The sequence below is a fragment of the Vulpes vulpes genome, chromosome 8 (genome assembly GCF_048418805.1).
Source record: "Vulpes vulpes isolate BD-2025 chromosome 8, VulVul3, whole genome shotgun sequence".
In the NCBI taxonomy this organism is placed as follows: Eukaryota; Metazoa; Chordata; class Mammalia; order Carnivora; family Canidae; genus Vulpes; species Vulpes vulpes.
In genome coordinates this window covers 71,125,339-71,138,596 of record NC_132787.1, presented here as the reverse complement: position 1 = coordinate 71,138,596, position 13,258 = coordinate 71,125,339, and the positions used below count along the sequence as shown (strand labels likewise).

Here is a 13,258-nt window from a genome sequence, read left to right as displayed (position 1 = left end):
GGAACATCTAACACATCTTAACTATTAACATAACTACTTATTTACTATATAAAAAGGCAAGGAGAAAAGGTCATGATTACTTAAAAGAGAATTTGAATTCCCAAATAAATTACCTTACAAAAGAAATCAAACTTGCCCTTACATACATTTTTGAACTGGTTAAAATGGAATAAAAATCACATTTCAGAGAAAAATCTGTAGGCTTGTATAGCAAGTCAGGTAGTTATAAAATAAATAAATCCTTCAAATATTTTACACAAATTTAAATTTAAAAAATAGGTCAAATGTTTACCCTATGTTTGGTGCACTGAAACACCATTTATCAAACTGACATTAAACTGGATTGCAAATCATATCCTACAAATAGTACAGGTGTGTCACTGAGGCTGATATGCACATGTGCATATTACATACATATAAAATGGTTAACACTGCTATGCATACTATTTCCATAAGTACTTTTACCCTCTAAAAGTCCTTTAGACTATTTTGAATTGAATTGCAAAGAAACAGTAAAGGAAAATGCTTTGACATTTGGTCAAAGCATTTGAAAATGCAAAAATTGCAATGGTTTTGGGATTTAAGATGATTGAACATGGGATAAAGTCAATATTCCTCACAAAATACCTGTATATGGAGAGTATATTAACATACTCATGTAACAAGTGCAAGAAGAAGGTATATTACAGAACTCTGATTTCATTAGGTCTATTCCCATTGTTTTATTCTAATTTTTACCTAGACTTGGATGGAAATTTAATCAAATAATATTATATTTTTTTCAGTTCTAATAACCACCTTTAATAAGAAGTGCACTGAAAGGGTATATATCCTTCTGTACCCATACTTCTATGGCCAATTTGATTTTTATTATGATGTGATATTGTAATTAACATTATGCTAAAACTAAAATCAACTGCATTATGGTTTCATCCACAACATTCAAGTATCTTATTGCTAAAATATTCCAAAATGAATCCAGTAAACATTTGCTATTTCCAATAGCCTGAGAGATGGATCCAGCCCTTTTTAGCAATTACAACTAAACTAGGCTCAGAACAGCTGTGTTAAAACCTCACGAACCAAAGCCAGTGATCCAAAAATCTAAAATGCTAGCGTTTTCTATCCAAGATAGAAAAACAAGCATCCAAAGCAAAGAAAACCCCACTATTAATCAAGTAACCAATCAACATTCACTTTGTTATTCAAGCTAATAGTTCTTTAAAGTTTGAAGTTTCTGCCTTTGTTATTTATTGGTGGTTCCTAGAGTCACAGTTTCAATGTCAAATGGGAGAGTCCTATTGACTCTTTTGTCCAGAAGTAACTTTGGGCAGCTGATTATATTTTTCTTAAAAAATGGTAACATTTGGGATCCCTGGGTGGCGCAGCGGTTTGGCGCCTGCCTTTGGCCCAGGGCGCGATCCTGGAGACCCGGGATCGAATCCCACATCGGGCTCCCGGTGCATGGAGCCTGCTTCTTCCTCCGCCTGTGTCTCTGCCTCTCTCTCTCTCTCTGTGACTATCATAAATAAATAAAAAAAAATTATTTAAAAAAAAATGGTAACATTTGCGCTAATGCACAGTGCTTCTACATAGTCACATCCATCCTGTGCTGTGCATACACTCCTATTTGTCTCTTGCCTAGTTACATTTCTCCTTCAACTATGAATGTTAATGTCTGCCCACAGAAATAAATTGGAGTGCTGGAGCTGGATTGAGAATCATTCTGGTGTATTCCATTTCTTTGATTGCTCAGACAGTACCTCTCAAGGCCAGCTTTCCACTCATGAGTCACCAATGTGGAACGACATATCTGGGGGATGCTGCAAGCACTTGACTCCTATCAGCCATCTCCTCCATCAGAACTGATCATCAACATTGGAGTCTATGTGCAACGCTGTGAGTTTCATGTCATGGTTACATGTATATCCTCAAAGTGATTGGAAGTACATTTACAGAACTGGTGCCTATAATCTTGGGCTCCAAAGTTACCATCCACATCATACCATTTTACTGTATTGCTTCCAGGGTTCTTTATTAGTTCTTGTATATGTTCTAGTGGGTAGGATGCCACCATACACGGTTAAAAATGTAGTCTTTCACTATATTAAGAACTGAGTTATCCAATTGAGTGGATAAACAAAGCACATCAACAAGTAAGGTCATTTCTGGAAACCTATCCTACTGGATATGTGACTTTTTTTGTAAAGTACCCCAGTTTCTCATTCTGTTTTCATACACCGCCAAGACTGGTGATCCCTCCTTCTCAGATTAAATCCTCTGCAGTGTTAGTTCCATGCTCTAGGACTTCTAGAAGTCATCTATTGGTTTAATAGTCTCCTGCTCAGTGGTGTCCACTTCTTGTAAGAGAGACACCAACTGTTTATCCTGAAGCTTCCCTTTAAATCACTAAAATGCTATATCAGGACATCCTTTGTGATGTTCTCTTTTTGATCTCTGGAACAATGAGTTAATCCTGTCTAAGTTATGGTCCTTTTTTGAGAATCTTGATGAGAGATGTATAGACTCAATTCCCAGAAAAGTAATAATCCATACCCTGCTCCTGTGTCTCCTGCAAAAGCAGCTCAGGTGCAGTTCTATAGTCCCCTTTACCAGCTTACATGGCTGGTAGCTGTGCTTTCAGGTTCTTCATTTCCCAGCCCTCACCGAGCCATTCACCACCTGAAGTAGCTCTTTTGAGGGAGAAATGGACTCTGAAGAAAGCCAAAATTCTTTGATAGGTTATGCCTGAGCTGCCTTCAGCATGACTTTTGCTCCTTCCAGATTGGTTGTGTAGTGTTGGCAATGAGAAAAAATTTTAAAAAATAGTTCTATTTGGCTGCATATGGTACCTCTCAGCCTATGGTTGATGGTACGAATGCCTAGGGGGCAAATGGCCAGGTCAAGTGATCAATTTATAACAAAGAAGAAGTCAGTGAACCAGGCTGACTAGTTGGTAAACCTAATTTCTAACTTCCAACTCCAAACTCTATGTTCACTTAGTAGTTATTTAATTTTCCTCTCTTCATCTATTTTCTAATTACTCCAGTTGGTTTTGAGAAAAAAAAAAAACACTTTTTCTGGTTAAATTATATACAACTTCTAAGGAAGAATTTAAGAAAGTTGAGCCAGGGGAATTAACACTGAAAAGATTTTTATAAGCTTCAACAACATTATTACTCAGGAATAAAGTAATAATTTTAAAAGCTTTGAATGTTTTATGAGAAGAAAATGAGTTAGGTACTGAAGGAAGAATCCAAGAGTTGTCATTTGGCATTGCGTTCCCCACAGCTCATATGTTGCCTAGAGTGGTGACCTATAACTGTGAAGGTTATAAGAAAAAGGCATGGCATGATGTAGAAGATTGAGATGTAAAGGGTATTAGCCTGGGGGATGTGTGGGCTGCATACGCTCCAGTTAGGTCAGCATGAAAAGAGAGAGATCTAAGTTTCTTCTTCCATGGGACTGGGCCCGTGTGGGACCTTTGGTTTCTTCTGACTCTGTTACTTGGGTTTCTAGGACTGCCTGTTGAAAGAGAAAGCAAATGTGGAACAGACAGCAAGCAACATATGCCTTGTGGCTAGGCATTTTGTATGCTGTTCCTGGTGCTGCTGTCACAAACTCTAACCTTTCTGCCCATCTGGGACTCTGGACCCACCCACCTCTTTCTGTCTCAGTGAACTCCTTCATCCTGGCCCACTGTCCTCCTAGACTGCAGAACATGCCCAGCTTTTTCTGATCTAGACGCTTTCTCTCCCTGGCTTATTCTAAATAAAACCCCAGTACAACTTACCACTTTGTTCTTTTTTCTTCAATGATCATAGGCATGAGGGAGAATGTAGTTAAATGACTCTGCTAACCTTTTTTTGACTGTTTACTGTGTACCAGGCACTGTTCTAAATGCTTTACTCATATCAACTTGTTTAATTCTTTGACTATGTGAAGTCCATATAATTATCCCTCTGCAGTAATTTGCCCAAGGTAACACAGATATTAGGGGACAGAGCCAAGATCCAGATAGTTTGGCTCCCAAAGACTGAACTCTTAACCACTGAAACATAAAACATAAGGCCTCTGTAAATAAACACCCAGGTGGTAAAATAGGAGATCCAGACCAGCCAGTGAAATCATTCAATATTTACCATATTTGTATTCTGTGCCAGGCTCCTATGCCTGCAATGACAGATCCTAAGTTATACCAGGTAACAGTTTTACATTCTCTGAGTTCCCAATCTACTGAACAATAAAATAAAGGACACTGTGATCATGGCTAGAAGGAAATGCAGTCTGATTTACTAAGAGAGCACAAGGGAGAAAGTGAGCAGTCCAAGGGTGGAAGATCAGGGAATGCTTCATGGTTGAGCCAGAGTTTGATCTGGATCCAAGCATTGTATTTGGGTATTAAGAGGGAAGACAGAAGGCAGCAGTTCCAGGAAAGGGACTAACAGAGAGTCTCAAGGGCATGCTGTGTATAGGGGCAGTACAAAAATCAGGATAAGAACTCTAATAGGACCAGAGCATAGAGATGAGAGGGCAAGGCCAGAATCTAGAAGACCTCATATGCCAGGTCAGTGTTTGCATAAAGACTAAAAGGTGACATATATCAGAGGTCTTGAGCATGTTTCAGGAGGATTGATGGGGCAGTAGAATATGACATCAATTGGAGCTAGGAGCAACTAGATAGGAGGTAAAACAGTCTCTTAGTTAGAAAGGTCATAAGGCAAGTACTAGGCAAGGTGGGGAGATGAGCTTGAGAGGTAGGGATAAAGGTCCTGCTGAGTTGGATGAGACGTGAAGAAGAGTGAGTTGTTGGAGCTGGTGAGAGTCGGAGTGCCCAGGCCTTTGCCCAAGGGTAAAAAGCTTTTCCCTTCACCTGGTTTCTTAGTACATTTTACCCAACAAACATGAAGTATAAGGCCTCTACCTCCACTACTCTATGACCCTCAACAGAGGAAGAATGAAGTGGGTCTTGACTGAGATGGCATGTGATCAAATCCCTCTTGGTATCTATGAAATTCATACTGACAAGTGCATTGAGCACTTATGGAAAATTTGTAAGGCTTCACTTAGAAATTGCATTAATTCTTATAGCCACAGTTCTTAAAAAGAGTCAGGAGAACTCCCAAAGTAGCCCAGAGAGCCATAGCTTATACAATGATGTGTTGAGTTGTTTACTTAGATCTTTATTTTGTTCTGGGATCTCAGGAAGGGAAACAGATGAAGTACTGTTTTGAGAAGGGCTTTGAGAACAGGTGTGATCTACTGAGCAGCAATGCTGGGTTTGGATATAGGATGGGGGATAATGGAAACGCACCACACATAAGCTATCCCAACTCAGGCCCAGTTTTTGTGGAATCCTGGAGTTGAAATAGGTGAAAATCTGTAGGGATAAGATCCCTTGAGTATCTTTGGAGGACTTTCGGGTTTCTGGCTTTTTTCTCTGAGCACTTCTTAATGGAAATGTCAGTAACCTTTAAAAAAAAAAGGTATGGAGATTATTTTGCTTTGTTAGTGGTCTTAGGAGAATAGCAGATATTTTGGACCTTGTTTTGGCAAATGATTTCATGTTCTCCCTTCAAAGAGAAGAATAGGACCTAGTATGATGGATACATGGGGATTGCCACTGACTGAGATTTAATACTCTTTCATTAGCACTGGCCCAAAAGAGACCAACTGCCCTTAAAATTCCTTTTCTGGTATTTTCCTTCTCTTGGTCCCAGAAGAGTGAGATAAGGAGACAGAACTAGATGGCTTAGATCTACCTATCTCTTCTTTCTTGACAACAATTTCAGAACATGTGCCCTTCTGGCACAGCCATGTGGTAATGGATGGCAATTCCAAAGTCACAGAGTAGTTCCCAAAGCATGCCTGAACTCAGTCTGAGGTTGAATGACCTGGATATCCACCACCCTATTTATGACTGCAAACTGGAATACCAAATGCTTCCTTCCTGTCTCTTTGTCACATGCCAACCGATATGCACAGAGTCTGTTGTTTGCTCAACTATCACTCCTCTTATTCAGCTGAAAGCCAAGTGTCCCTACCATTGGTCCCTACCAATGAAACTTCATCAATACTAAGAGATCTCCTTTATCTTCTTTAGGGGTTGTTGGACTGCGGTTGTATTAAGTTGTTATCTCTCAATTTATCTGTATGAGTCAGGTAATGGCTGATATTGTATTAATCCCAATTTCCACAACTGATACCTGATCTTATGAGCAGATGTCAATCATTTTAGAGGTAGGGGCATAAACAAAACTTGGCAGTGACATAGCAGAATCTTTCACTCAAGGGCTAGAATCAAGATTCTCTGAGCATTGAATTTATCAGGATGTGGCATGGGTAAAAGATGGTTGTAGAGGTCAATGAAGCAAGGTCTCCATATCTAGAGTACTAGACCTGGTTATAAGTTGGCCACACCTCAGTAAACCCAGAAATACTTCCTCCTTAACTAATTACTAGAAAACAACTTATTCCCAGTATGTATGAGGTTTACCTTTTGCTCTTTTCTCTGGGTGAATATTCAACTCAGCCAATGAGGAATTTGGAAGAAACATTTTCATGCATGATTGAAATATTTTCACATGGATCGATAAGATGGAAACGTAACTCTTTAGAGGGTCTAAATCTATAGCAATTCAGAGAAGCCATTTTGTATGATTTATACTGGAATTTATCCAACGCTGTCACAGGTCCCAAAGATAAGCATCCTGGGGCCTATGATGGCTGCATAATAAATCGAGCTGAGTATAATAGGAGAGATCAAACATCAAAAAGCAAACCCCTTATCTACCACCAAATCTTTTTTAAAAAAACTGAATCCCTAGAAAGAGGTCACACTGTTACTTTTGCTATGTTGGGATTCAGGCTTATTCACCAGTAATTGCACCCAGGAGAGATTTCTTAGCCTCTACTTGAAAAGCAGGGCCAGGAGGGGAAATAACTTCAGGTGGGAGGTTTTTCATGGTCCATCAAATCTCATACATAGATTTCTTATTCTAAAATAGAAAAAGCTGGCCAAGATGGCTTTGTTTTACTCTCTTGCCTCAATTTTTTAAAGACTTACTTGGTTTTGTATTTGACAAACAATTATCAAGAAACAGCTGTTTGGTTGGCAGAGTGCTAAGCATATTTGCCTAGTTTTTCCACTAAATAACTTATTATGAGGAAAAAGATATTCAGATCTTCATTTCAAAGATTAGGAGGCTGGATTTCAGAAATACACAGTGCATCACCCAAGGTCACATGGTGAAGAAATGGCATCACAAGGTCTGAACATGGTTTTCTCTGAGCCTAGGATTCTTCAGATGGCAAAATACCATCTCTTTAATTTTATATCTACATTATAAACATTTTTATATCAACAATGTTGATGTCTTTTTCTTCTTATGTATAAAACTGTACTTTTTATTTTCAACTTTTGAGAACCTAGAAGCAGAAAACATGCCCCTTGTTTAGTGGAAGAATGTTAAGTGCATTTGAGGTGCAGATCTCGGTTTAATGAAATATTATCTGATAGTTTCCTATTAGATCAATAAAATTACACAGGAAAGCTATCTTAAGTGGAATTTAACGAGCACAGAATTTATTCTAATATATTCTTTTTGATCCCTAATATATCAACACAGGTGAAATCCCAGAGTAACTGTATAACACTTTCAGTTGACTTATCTATAATAAGAAGGTAGGTATTTTAATTTTTATTGTTTTACCCTTATAACCCATGTCTCTGCAGTTGGTTAGTTTAATTCAAGGCAAGTCTCAGACCAAAACTGAGGCAATTACTATCCCATCATGAGAGGTAATTAATAGATTATTCATTCAAATTACTGAAGATTTTGATTCCAGCGTTTTCACCTGGTAGATCTTTAGGATGCCAGACCACATAATCTGTAGGTAAGTAGCTTAACACACTGTCTGTTCATTTTTCCTATAATTCCTAGTCTGGACTTTTTGTGCTATGAAACTGTCAAGTCTCTATTTTGCATCTTTCTATTCAAGGAATTCTCATCCTGTATTTCTAACTCTTTCCCTCTCTGAGGGCTCCCTCCCTGGTCTCACTGACCCACAGACCACTTTTGCCAGAGGGGAAAAGTGACATTCTCTATTTTCAGTCAAGTATGTAATGGATATCATCAATCCTTAGAGTCTCCTCACTCATGAAAAGTAGAAAATCAGAGACAATGATCTCTTTCTGTGAAAGTAATCACTTGGAATGGCAGAGAACCCCAGAAATCTCCAAATTCAGATGTCTTCCTGGCTGGAGGACATCTGCTTTTCCTAATGGCATCTTTGGAAAAGAAGGATCTCTCAGCTGCTCCTCCTGGTAGCAATTTCTAGCCCTGTACTTTTTGCTGTTGTCCTCCTGCCTTAAGGATTTGCTCCAAGCTCCATGGGTTATAGGAAAAGTTGTATTGTGTTTAGTTCTACCTTCTGATATTTTTTCTTAATACAGAGCCCATTAGTGGTATCTGTGAGACCTTGCAACTAATTTATGGATCAGTTTTTAGAAAGTTTCTTTTTAAAGTTCCAAAGAATTTCACCAGGAAGTAAATGGGGACATCTCAGTAGCACATATTTAGTTCATCCTTTCTGCCCTTTCTGCCATGTTGCAAGGGAGAGCTGAGACTCATCGATTTCCTGGCTAGGATTAATATTCATTTACTCATGTATCAAACACTAAGTATTTACTTAGTATTAGTATTTACTTTGTACTAGTCACAGTTTCAAGCAGATTTCAAGTCAAGTTTCAATACAGGATGTAACCAAGGAGAAAAATTCCTGCCTCCATCAAACTTATTTTCAATTTGGAAAGAGACAATAAAACACATATATAACATATGTAAGATAGTAGATGATAAATCAGGGGAGAATATTCTGGATTGTGTGTAGGGTGCCATGTTCTTCAACCCTTCCTCATCCTCAGTGTCTTTAGACAGTGTCTGAATTCAGATTACTGGATAATTCAGTCAGATAATGCACCTTGACTTTACTGCCTATCTAATATCCTTACTCCCTTGTCCTTTACTAACAGAATTCTGATTTTCTCTGTGCAATATCATACTAATATTCCCAGACTCCTTTGCAGCTACAGAAGGCAATGCAACTCAGTTCTAGTCATGAGATACAAGCAAATGATCTTGAGATGGCTGTCTCAGAGACTTTAGAGAAGACTCTCTATTTCCGCTCTGTTTGTCCTGCCCAGAATGTGGGCACAATTTCTGGAGTTGCAGCAGTCACCTTGCAATCAGGAGGCAACATCATGCCAGAGATGGCAGAGCAGGAAAATGAAACTCAAGCAGCTATATCAGCCTGGACTACCTTCTTCTCTCATAACCAACGCATTGCGTGAGCCTGCGATGGGGTGGGGTGTCCATTCACATTGCAGCCTCTGCATATGGGACACACTGGACCAAATTCTAAAGGTTGAAATATGTCTGAGATTCTTGGGAATTGTGTAATACTGCAGCACTGTGTGTGTGTCTAATAATTCTGTGGTTTGTTCACAGTAGTATTACATACAGCCAAACACAACCTTAAACCCTGGTTCGCTAGAGGATTAACGGTGGCTACATTTCCTTTTCTAAACTTTTCTGTCAGGATACAGAGGCACATACTCAAGTTGAGTCCTAGGACGATGCAAATATCTTACATGACAGTTATGTAAAGTGGGCTGTAATAGTCACTCTGTTAGGATGATTCATCTGTCAAGTTAATTTTCTTGCCAACCCAACAGCTTCTCAGAATCCAACTTGTTCAGAAGGGAGAATTAAAGAAAGGATGAGGTTGAAAGCATTAGATGTTAAGTCAAACAATCAGAATTCTATCTTACATGATACAGGTTCAAGGGGTGGCTGTTCTTCAACCCCATATCCAAGTGCTCACACATCTGTCAAGACAATCATCTGGAATCTAGAATTTGTGTCCATTGTCATTGAACAAATTCAGCCTTATCTGTCTTGTTCAAGCCATTGCATTTCCCTTGTTTTTGGTCTCCTTGGCTTCATTTAAGTTTCCTCTAAGTAAGTCTCCATATTACCACAGACTTGACTTCCTCAAAATTGCATTTTCTATCACTTTTTTTCTTTATAACTTCCTTCAGATAAATGCTGCCACCTGAACAAAGTCCAGATGCCTTAACTTGGCATGCTAGGTTCCTTATGTTATGGCAGCAGTTGACCTTCCAGCTCCAATTCCTGCCACTCACCACACCTTGACAATTTCTGAATACATGGTGCCATTTATAATTTTGTGCCTTTCTTTTTCATGGGTTTTGTTTCTGTAAGAATGTTCCTCTTCTCTTAACTTTCTGTGTTCCCCTTGCTCTTCTGACAAGGCTAAGCAAATAAAACTGTCTCTGAAATTTTTCCTGATTTATGCAGACAGTTGGTTATTCCTTACCCTGCATTCTTCTTATTTATTTATTTATATATTTTTTAAGGATTTTATTCATTTATTCATGAGAGACACACACACAGAGAGAGAGAGGCAGAGACACAGGAGAGGGAGAAGCAGGCTCCATGCAGGAAGCCTGATGTGGTGCTTGACCTGGGGTCCCAGGATCACGCCCTGAGCCAAATGCAGATGTTCAACCTCTGAGCCTTCCAGGTGCTCTGCTTCTTCCTTTTTAAAAAAGATTTATTTATTTATTTTAGAGAGAGAATGTGGTGGGGAGGGGCAGAGGGAGAGAGAGTCTCATGCAGACTCTACACTGAGTGCAGAAGCCTACTCAGGGCTCAATCTTATGGCCCAGAGATCACAACCCGAGCCACAACCTGGAGTCAAACACTCAACTGACTGTACCCCCAAATATCCCTACCCTGCATTATTCTTTACACATCACTTGGTACAACTTCTAACAACACTTATGTCACCCCATTACAATGATCAACTATCATTTGTTTATATCTGTCTCTCTTTCCATATTATGTGTTCTCAAGGGTTTGTGCCCTTATCTTATTAATCTTTATATCCCAGTTTTTAGTATAAGTGCTTGGCAAACATGAGTTTTCTAAACATGAGCTTAAAATTTTTTTTTTAAGATTTAATTTATTTGTTCATGAGAAACACAGAGAGGAGAGAGAGAGGCAGAGGGAGAAGCAGGCTCCTTGCAGGGATCCTGACCTGGAACTCGATCCCAGGACTCCAGGATCATGCCCTAGGCTGAAGATGGTGCTAAAGTGCTGAGCCACCTGGGCTGCCCTTAACATTTTTTTAAATTTAGAATTTAATCTAAGTAATTGTCTCCATCGTAAGTGACCTGGTTAAATCAGAGATGAAGATGAAATAACCAAAAATGCCAAATGCAGAGCTTCTGAATTATTTGGAATCAGAGTCAAAGCCTTGAATTATGTTGAAAATGACTAATCTGAGGCCATTAGTAAAATAGAGACGAGCTGCATTCAGGATATCAGTGCACAGCATAACTATCAATAATATGGGTGAATATATCTTCATATACCTAAAAGGAGGAAATATATCTTAGTGTATTTTGTTACTAACCAAAGCAATAATATTTTATGAGATTATATTATACAGCTATACTTAATTTTCAGTTGGCTGGGATAAGAACTCATTTAATTTGATTAGATGGCAGTGGTATAAACAATACATATTGATATCAAGGGAGCCTATTGTATTTAATGCTGATGGATGCTAACAACAGCAATTCATACGTGGCTCCAATAGCAGTGACTAGTAACATTGCTTTTAGGTGCAAGCCTATTAATAAATAAAGCTCATTATAACATTGTTGTGCCCAAGATTGCGAATCTGAGAAACCATCAAGGAGCCGACACCGATGCAAACGCACAAGGGTTTATTTGCAAGCTCGAGCTTGGGTCCAAGTATACCCAACACAGTAGAGCAGGACTTGGACCCCGAAGTGGGTTACAGCTGTGTTTTTTATAGGCTGATCTAGGGGTTTTCAGAAGGGGTGGAGGAATTTCTCAAGTTCTGTTTACATTCTGATATGGGGTTTCAAGGGCATTGAGCTCTGTTCTCATTCTAATATGGGGCTTTCTACCACGGTGTGGGCTCTGTTGTGTTTCTGATATAGGATTACCTGCCGAGGACATTCTGCAGTTTTTCCTGAAAAGTTCAGCTCCTATTCACAGGGGCCTAAGATGGCTGTACTTGTGCTAATGCTAAACTTGAGGTGGAATGGCCTTAAAAATTTTTCTCGGCCTCCACAAACATGTCATCCAGTGGGCATATCTTTCCACATTGGAAAAAAAAATAAAGCTAAATGCTTATATGTGATGTGTCTGAGTGAATTGAACTAGGAGACAGATGGCGTAACTACTGTGCTCTGTATTGGAAATCCTTAGGTTGCTATGAGAAAGTCGAACCAGAAGGGCACTGCCTGACCAAAATTTTACACTTAGTAGTGGCATTTGTATCCTTTCCCTCTCTGTCTCTGTCTTTGTCTCTGTCTTTGTCTCACCTTCTCTCTCCCAAATGGACATTTTGTTTGGACCCATTGTATTTGAATGGGTCGTTATATTGTCTGTACTTTAAAATACATCAGTATAAGCTGTATAGTACATATGTGTGTGAGAGAACGAACTTCGCACCAAAGTAATTATTTAACACTTGATATGACTCATTCAGATCCCCATTCCAAGTAGATCATGAGCTTTTTAAAGATCCTAATCAGGAGTCTGCATTTCAAAGGAGGCTCAAACTGACACTTGAATATCACCATCTAAATCTGCACTAGCCTCTTGCTCTTTAGTGGGGTTCAGAGACCAGTAACAGGTATTACCTACAAGCTTGTTAGAATGTAGAATTGCAGCCCCTCAACCCAGACATAATGAATCAGAGTCTACATTTTAACATAACTCCCAGTGGATTCTGTGAGCATTTGAGAATCACTGCACTAGGCAATTTTTTAATTAGCATATGAGATTTTAAGAAATAGTTTTTGCATTGGTGAAATTGGTAAAACACATGGTATTTTAGAAATATTGCATAGGTATCTCTGTTCTTGTGGGAATATGGGGAGTCCCACTAGCTGTTTGGGTGGCACTCCAAAATGAATCTAGGACTCATTTGGTCTTGTGCCTCCCCACTTAATAGAAGATTCTGGCATCTGCTCTGACAGCAAGGTTAGCTGGCCCTGCTGTCAACATATTGTTACATTTACCTTGGATTAAAACTTTCATGAAAGGTGCTTGTCATTGTCTACAAGGACAGAGAATGAGGATGTCATATGAATGCTTTTGTACTTGCTTGTTTGTATGTGTTTGTTGGTTTG

General features: G+C 39.0%; 1 pseudogene; it reads right to left on the bottom strand.

Moving 5' to 3' along the window:
- Positions 1-1,645: 1,645 nt before the first annotated feature.
- The window catches only part of LOC112916882 (cytokine receptor-like factor 3 pseudogene), a 171,257-nt pseudogene continuing 159,644 nt past the window's right edge, over positions 1,646-13,258 (bottom strand).